Source organism: Canis lupus, chromosome 19 (assembly GCF_011100685.1).
Source record: "Canis lupus familiaris isolate Mischka breed German Shepherd chromosome 19, alternate assembly UU_Cfam_GSD_1.0, whole genome shotgun sequence".
Classification (NCBI taxonomy): domain Eukaryota; kingdom Metazoa; phylum Chordata; class Mammalia; order Carnivora; family Canidae; genus Canis; species Canis lupus.
Window position 1 is genome coordinate 31,012,557 of NC_049240.1, and position 8,727 is coordinate 31,021,283.

The 8,727-nt window shown below is 48.8% G+C and overlaps 1 long non-coding RNA gene across 1 annotated transcript; it reads left to right on the forward strand.

The window, feature by feature from the left end:
• The first annotated feature begins 6,808 nt into the window (after window positions 1-6,808).
• Window positions 6,809-8,320, forward strand: LOC119864387. Its single transcript, XR_005373790.1, has 2 exons — window positions 6,809-7,005; window positions 7,177-8,320. It is a non-coding gene; the product is annotated as an uncharacterized LOC119864387 (long non-coding RNA).
• The last annotated feature ends 407 nt before the right edge of the window (window positions 8,321-8,727 follow it).

Here is an 8,727-nt window from a genome sequence, read left to right on the forward strand (position 1 = left end):
ATACCATGTTCATGAATTGGAAGAATTAATAATGTTAAAATGTCCACACTACTCAAGGCAGTTTACAGATTCAATCCAATCTCTATCAAAATACCAATAACATTTTCACAGAACTAGAAAAAAGAATTCCAAAATTTGTATAGACCCACAAAAGATCCCAAACAGTCAAAGGAATCTTGATATCGAAGAACAAAGCTGGAGGCATTACACTCCCAGATTTCAAGTTATACTACAAAGCTATCGTATTCAAAACAATATGGTTTTGGCACAAAAGTAGACACATGGATCAATGGAACAGAATAGAGAACACAGAAATAAACCCATGCTTATATGGTCAGTTAATCTAAGACAAAGGAGGCAAGAATATACAATAGGGGAAAGACTGTCTTTTCCACAAATAGTGTTAGGGAAATTGGACAGCTACATGCTCAAGAATGAAACCAAACCACTTTCTTTGCACCATACACAAAAATAAACTCAAAATGGATTACAGACCTAAATGTGAGAGCTGAAATCATAAAAATCTTAAAAGAAAACAGGTAGTAAGTTCTTGGAGATCAGCCTTAGCAAAATACTTCTGAATTTGTGTCCTCAGGCAAGGGAAATAAAAGCAAAATAAAGTATTGAAACTACACCAAAATAAAAAGTTTTTGCACAGCAAAGGAAATCATCAACAAATAAAAGGTCAAGATACTGAATTGGAGAATACATTTGTAAGTGATATATTTGATAGAGAAGGGGTTAATATCCAAAATATATTTTAAAAACTTACACACTCAATAGCAAAAAAACTCCCAAATAATCTGATTTAAAAATGGGCAGAGGATCTGAAGAGACATTTTCCCAAGGAAGACCTACAAATAGTCACCAGACTCATGAAAAGATACTCAACATCACTCATCATCAGGGATATGCAAATCTAAACCAAAAGGAGCTATCACCTCACATCAATCAGAATGGCTGGGGTCAAAAAGACAAGAAATAACAAGTGTCATCAAGGACAGGGAGAACAGGAACACTCAAGCACTGTTGGTGGGAATGCAAACTGGTGGAAGCCTCTGTAGAAAACAGTTTTCTTCAAAAACTTAAAAATAGAAATGCCATATGAGCCAGCAATTCCACCACTGGGTACCCAAAGAATGAAAAAATTAATTTGAAAAGATATGCATCCCTATAATTGCAGCATTATTCACAATAGTCAAGATATAGAAGCAGCCCAAGTGTCCATCAAGTGATGAATGGATAAAGATGCATATACCATTATGGTATATACATAATGAAATATTACTCAGCCACCAAAAAGAAAGAAATCTTGCCATTTGTAATGACATAGATAGACCTCGAGGGTCTATCAAAATAAGATAGACTAATGTCTGTTGACTAATGACAGACTATTGTCTGTCTAAGCAAAATAAGACAGGCAGAGAAAGACAAATGCCACATGATTTCACTTATATGTAGACTCTAAAAAAAAAAAAAAAAAAACCCAAAACAACAGAAATAGACTCAAAAATACAGAGAACAAATTTGTGGTTGCCAGAGGGGAGGCAAGGGAGTGAAATAAGTGAAGGGGATTAAGAGGTGCAAACTTTCAGTTATAAAATAAAAAAGTCACTGCCATGAAAAGTGCAGTGTGGGGAATATTGTCAATAATACTGTAATAATGTTGCAACGTGACAGGTGGTGACTACACTTACCATGATAGGCGCTAATAGAACTAATATAATCTTATATGTCAACTGTACTTCAGTAATGAAAGAGAAAGAGGTGGACCAGAGCTTGCGGTTGTGGTTAGTTGCGTGGTAACCATGGAATCGACCACAAGCTGGGCTCCCCCCCACCCCCACCCCCACCCCACACTGTTGGCAGCTCTGAAAAGCTCAGCCAGAGGCTGAGTGTGTGTACCCTGTGGGTGGGCCGCCTCCTTTCTGTGCCAAACTCACCCCTCCAGGGTGAGAAGGAAGAGTGGGACAGGATACCAGGAGTGCTCGGGGAAGACCTCTCCTCATGGTTCCTGAGGAGTGGGGAAGATGCCTTCTCCTTTCCCCATACCTAAGAAATAGTTGCCGGATAAAATACAGGAAGACTAAGGAGACTTGTCCAGTGGAAGTAAGACATTAGCAAACGGAGCAGTAGGTTGATTTAGGGAAGCTTGAGGGACGCCAGGGGGAGCCTCCCAGAGGAGGCGCCATGTGTGTCCAGAGGGAAAGGAGCTGGCCAAAGTGATCTCGACACATAGAGACCCAGGCTCTAGCCCTTAGGCTCTTCCTCAGGGCCAAGAGCAAGGCGCAATGTCCCCTGGTCCCAGTCTCAATCACCCCCCAAAAGTCCCCAGGTCACTGAGGGATTGCAGAAGGCAAAGGGCTGGCAGTGTTTGGGAATGAGTCCCCTCCCTGCCCCTAGCAACTGTGGGACCAGCCACATCCCCTCTACTTTCCAAGCAGATATTCCAGAGAGATCAGGCTGTGTTGGTAGGGGGCAGGCTGGAAGAGCTGAGGGTATACAGTAAGTACCTGGGGTGGGACAAGCGGACAGCACCAGGGCTGTGCACAGACACCGCAGGGGGAAGCGTGGCCTGGGGGGCTTCCAGGAGGTGACACCCTATCTCAAAGACAAAAATAAGCACATCAGTGTCCATATAGCACCACATATCCACGTCATTGTATGCCCACGCTCATGCACAGTGTTTGCGTCTACAGGAATTTACAGTAGACATATTGCATGTTTATGAAGACACCCCCCCACACACACGCGCGTAAGTACACACATACCTGGCACTCAAATGTGTATTTATAAGCAAATCTCACATAGTACATGTGAGCACATGCTACGTATGTGTTGGTGCATATGAAGTATGTTTGAGTACACGTATCCCAAAAATGATATATCTAGTTATAGACATAGCTTATAACTATTGTGAGTGTACATGTATAATCACACTCACCCCCAACATGAGTGTGCACATATGTGGCACTAATACGCAGACTTCATAGTGAGGTACACATATAACATGCACACCCAGGTAGTACGTCACTGTATGCGGTGTGTACGTGGTATACCTACATGTCAGGTGTGTATGTGAATCCACTCCAGCACATCAAATGTTTTTCCGTGTATTTGTGACCTAAAAATCAATCCAGAAGGGAAGATAAACCGGAATCTACCCTGTTCCCTGAGAAGTATCGCAGGAGTGAAGTCTCCCCTTCCTTCGGCAGGGAGCACACATTATTTATGTGAACAATTATAAACAATGAATCTTCCCTCTTCAGCAGCTGCTGGTTTTAATACGCAGGTTCCCTTCTAGGAGCAGGTGATGGCGTCACAGCCAGAAGGAACAATGTGTCCCAAATGGGAGTGTGGACAAGACGGAAGCCCAAGTCTATAGTAGGAAGCAGCTCTTGGTCCAGAAAGGGACTTTCTGGGGCTGGTGACGGCACAGCCCCTGCTTGCTCTGGTGCTCTAGTATCACACCCAGCCGGGAAACAAGGTCACCAGGCCATAAGCCTTGGCTGCCAAGGTTGGGGACTCCCTGCTCTTGTCTCCTTCTCCAGCGTCCCCAACCTGACCTCCGGGGCCCTTTCATTTAGTAGCAACTTGAGTTGTTCATGTGGCGCACAGCAGACAGAAGGAAGGCAGGATAGCCGTGCCTATGTGGGAATGACCCTCAGAGGCAGCGGTGTCAGCTCTCTGGAGGCAGGTGGTCATCATACTCCTCATCTGGACCTCAGACCCGGATTGGAAAACTGACCACAGCTCCTTCATTCTTTCTAAGACAGTTTCTATAGCTGCATTGTTTGGGGAAAGACCCAAGGATAGGTCCCTGGGAGGGACTTAAGGATGGCAGCTTAGAGGGACAGACATGGCCAAGTGGGCTTTGGGCGCTGTCTGGCCTGGGTCCTGCCTCCTTTGCCACTTCTTAGCCTGTCGCTTTAACTCTTCTGAATCCTACTTCTCTAATGACACCTGTGTCAGAGGGTTGGTGGAGAAATTACCAGAATCGTTATGTTGAAAGTGATTTCTTCCTAAACCATAAATCCCTCCATAGATGCTACGTGATGGCAGAGACGAGCACAGCAGAACCACCTAATTTTCTAGACACTATTTTCTGCCTTCTAAAAATTTGATTCGGGGACATACAGGATAAGGTAGGTTATCATAAAAGCAGCCCCTATCAATACCACTTGGTGCCCCTCACCCTTGTGCCCCTCCCCCGACCTTGACTCTGGACTTGGCCATGGGACTTGTCTGGTAATGAGACATGAGAAAACCAGGGCTTTTAAGTTACTACGTTTGGGGCAGTTAGTTAGTTGCCCTTAGTAATTGATACCCAGGGCATTGGGCTCCTGTATTCTGCCCAGAGTCGCAGAGAAATTTAGTGGTAAGTCAAGTATAGGACTTGAGCACTCAGGATTCTTCCTGCCCTCGCAAGTCCCTGTGTCTGGCTATTCTGTGCAACTTGGAATTTCAAGGGCCCAGGAGGAAAGCGTTGCTTTCCTGGTAGAGGGGTTCAGAAGAGCCCAAGGGAAATTCTCCCCCTCAACAAGGGAAAAAGCATGCAGGGGGCTCAAGCTGTGGGGTCAGAGGGATAGGGTCAAAGCCCAACTGCCCTTTCCTTAGTGTGCTCCTTTGGGCAAGTTGTTTGCTTAATCTAGTGAACGTCAGTTTCCACATCTGTAACAGGCATAGCTGTGCCCTGCTAGCAGAGATGCCCTGCCCCACTCCAAGCCTGGGGAGCATGCAGCAAATTCCCCTTCTCTTCTAGCACCTGAGCACCTCCCTGGTGGGGCTTTCAGAACAGGCTGTGGGGTAGTCAGTTCTCCTGGGGTCTTGCAAAGGTTTGAGGTGTTTGGACCAAGTTGGTTTCATGGGGCACAGGGTCTCCCGAAGGTGAAACTGGGTGAGGGGGAGGGAGGTTGGAGGGGAAGGAGAGACACTGCCCTGGGGCCTGTTTTCCGTCTCTCCATCTGGAGTGCCTGGTTCAAAGGCAGCTACATTCCCTCGAAGGTGTCAGTGATCCTGGGACCCTGGACTCTGTCTGGGAAACCCCGCAGCCACACCCTCTTTGCCTTTGATGGCAGACCTGTGGCCAAGAGGTCAAACACATACATCAGAAAGTTGTGCTACTGGGTGACAGGCACTGAGGGGGGCACTTGATGGGACGAGCACTGGGTGTTATGCTATATGTTGGCAAATTGAACTCCAATTTTTTTTTTTTTTAAAAAAGAAAGTTGTGCTTCCCCCAGGTGAGCCCTCCCCCTCCCCCCGAGGTCCCCCGTCAGCCGCAGCAGAGCCCACGGCCAGGCCTGGAGGAGGAGAGCAGATCCCCGGGCCCTCCCGAGACCTGGACCCTCCACATCCTGGAGTGGATCCGCCAGTCCTAAAGGAGCACCTCGGTCTGCTGGAGGCTTCCTTCCTAGTCTGTGGCTGTTCATCTTGTTATTGGGTTGGCCTCTCAGGGCTGCTCTAACAAAGTACTGTCACAGTGCTGGAGGCTGGAAGTCCAGAATCAAGGCCTGGGCGGTCCCGTTCCCTCCGGGACTCCGTGAGGAACACTTCCTTGCTTCTTCTCAGCTTCTAGTGTGGCCGGTGATCCGTGGCCTTCCCTCCTCTGTCCTTACATGGCCTTCTCCCTGGGTGCCTGTCTCTTTGTCCCTTTTCATGCAACTATCTTTTTTTCTTAAAGATTTATTTATGTATTTGAAAGAGAGAGAGCTCAAGAGCACAGTGGGGAGGGGCAGAGGGCAGAGGGAGAGAGAGAAGCTCAAGCAGAGGTCCACGTGGGGGGTGGGGGTTTGATCACACCACTCTGAGATCACAACCTGAGATGAAACCAAGAGTCCGATGCTTAACCTGCTGTGCCCACCAGGCACCCCCGCCCCCATACACCAATCTTACTGGCTTAGGGCCCACCGCACTCCAGCCATCTTACTTGACTACATCCCAAAGACCCTATTTCCCAAAATAGGTCGCATTCACAGGTACCAGAGGTTAGTTAGATCTTCAGGACTCAACTCAACCCACAATAAATAATGTGCCGAGCGCTTCTTCATGACAAGCATAACAACAGCAATACCATCATCCTTATAAGGTACTTACTTGTGCCTGGGACCATTCTAAGAATTTTATAATTATTAATTAACTGAAACCTTCACAATAAGCCTATGAGTAAGTGTGACATCTCCTCTTTACAGTTGGGGAAACTGAGGCATTAGGGAATGATCAATGGCCCAAAGTCACAGAACCAAGCAGGGTAGTTGGATCACTGTCACTGCCACCCTCCTCTGTTCAATTCCCGGTCTGGCCACAGGTTTTGACCTTATGAATTACATAAGCTGGTCCTGTGGCTTTCCCACTGCTTTCTCTAGGGTTTTTTCTTCATGGTCTTAATAACTATCAGAGTGATCTGTTTCCTCAAAACATGGTGTCGGGTGGACCTGAGCCCCTTTGGGGGAAAGTACCTGGTCAGAAGGGGTGCTGCCTCCCTGCTCCCTCCACCGAGGTTCTGACTTTTTATACAGTGGGTGTGGAGGGAGGGTGAGGCATAGACCCCACACCTGACCTCACAGTCTGTTTATGGTGAAGTCGGAGGGAAACTGAGGCAGAGGTTGGGATGTGTCCAGAGTCACAGAGTGCGTTGGCCCCAGGCCAGGGCTGGGTCCCAGACCTCACCCTCCAGGGCAGGTTGCTCCCGGTAACACTCTCCCCACCCCCAATGCTACTTGCTACAGGAGAGGACAGTCGCCAACCGCAGACATGAATCATTTTTGAGAAGTCTCTTGAATGGAGACAGGAAGAGGCAGTTTGGGGACGGCCCACTCCGGAGGTCAGGGCCCCATCCGGGGGTAGGATTGCCCAAGCTTTGCCCATCTCTCGCTGTGACCGCTCCCACTGCCATGCCAGATGTCTCCGGGAGACAGCCCTGCGGTCAGCGTCCAGGCCGGGGCAGGGCTGATCTGCAGCCCTCCCCTCGGACAGGGATTTCACACCCAGGAAAATAATTTCCTGGTAAGGAGATTAGAAGGCATCGCCCGCTTTCGGGAACAGGATGGGGCCTGAGTGAGGCAGGAGAGGAACAGCGGGAGAGGCCGGGGGGCAGGCGGGGGCGCGGGAGGAAGTGTCACTGTCAATCAGGGCGCTGACCCATCTAATCCAGCCTCCCGGCTCTCCTGATCCCAGGGACAGATGCCGCGTAAAAAGGTGCAAACTCGGCGGGCCGGGCCCTCCCTGCAGGCCTGCAATACGGGCCCCTCTGTGGAGAGCCGCCTTCATCTTGCCAAGAGCTAAGCTTCCACCGCGCCTCCTCGCGTGCGGGCTGCGGTCCTCGATGCCAGGGGCAGCCGGTTCCCTTCAGTCGGTGACTCCCGCGCTTGGTGGGGCTGCGATGGGGGCCGGGGCAAGACCCCGAGGGCCTCTGGGCACTCCGTGATGTCACCCAGACCTGGTGCCGTCGCTGACCTCCTGCATTCATTCATTCATCCAACAAGCTTTTACTGATCTGACAGGGTCAGATGGGGCTCCTGGTCCTGAAAAGACTTGGTATGTAACTGCTTAGGGGTTCCACCTCTGCCACCCATCCATCTGTCCACCATCGGTCTGTCTGTCCATTTCACACTGGGCTCCCAGGTTGGCCAGGCGCCGATATAAAGAGAGGGGGCAGCAAGGCCCACCCACGTCCTGCAAAGACTGTGTGGAGCACTAATCCGGGATGAAAGGGAGTGTAGACCGGGAGCTCTTCCCCGTTCAGTACTCTTCACACACATGCCATGCAAGGTTTTAATTAAATTCACTATACCAGGAAACTGCCTGGGCCCCTGGAGATGCCAGAAGGAAGTGCCACGTTGGCCTTGCCCACTAGGTACCTGTCCAGAAGAAGAAGCCATCAAGAAGCCCGGCGGAATGCGGAGGGCAGTAGCGATAAGCCACAAGGGGCAGGTAGAGGAGGGAGAGATACCCTGGTCCCAGGGCCCAGCCCTTCAACGTATGTTTGGATGTGCAAGGAGGTTCGTTCATGGCACAGATGGGGAAAAGCCGTGGTAAGGCATCTCGAGGACCACAGAGGTTAGTCATGGAGTGTTCTGTGTCAGGGAGTGAGACGCAGGCTCTGAGGCCTGTGGGATACTGGTAGGAGCAGAGGGGGTTGCATTTGAATTTGAGACCATCTGAGAAAAGTCCAGATGTGTAAGTGCTGTATGTATCAGTGACTGCCAGTGTATATATATCAGTGTGTAAACTATGAAGCCTTGTCTTTGATCTAGTTCAATCCAATCCAATAAATGACACGCTTTCTGTGTTGCTCTGGGCAAGAGACTGAGGGAGGTAAGTGGTGTCTTTGTGCCATTCTCCTGTGCTCACGTAGGACAGCCATAGACCATGTTGGAGGACTGCCTTCCCAGTATCACTATGGAGTAGCATACTCCATGTTGGGGTCACTACCTCTGCCACTGGGCTTCCTGGGTACAAATCCTAGCTCTTTGCCACTTACTAGCTGAGTGACCTTGGGCAAATTTTCTTATCTTCTCTTTGCCTCAGTCTGTCTATCTATAAAATGGGAAGAAGATGATTTGGGTCATTTGGGCTGTCCACAAATAGTTGAGTTCTTCCAGGACACGTGGTAGGATCGTACTTTATCTACTTTTTTTTTTTAGACAATATATTATTTTAAACATAATTGGAATAATCACAAAAGTGATTTTGTTTCCCTATTTTGTTTTTTTTTTTCCTACCTAC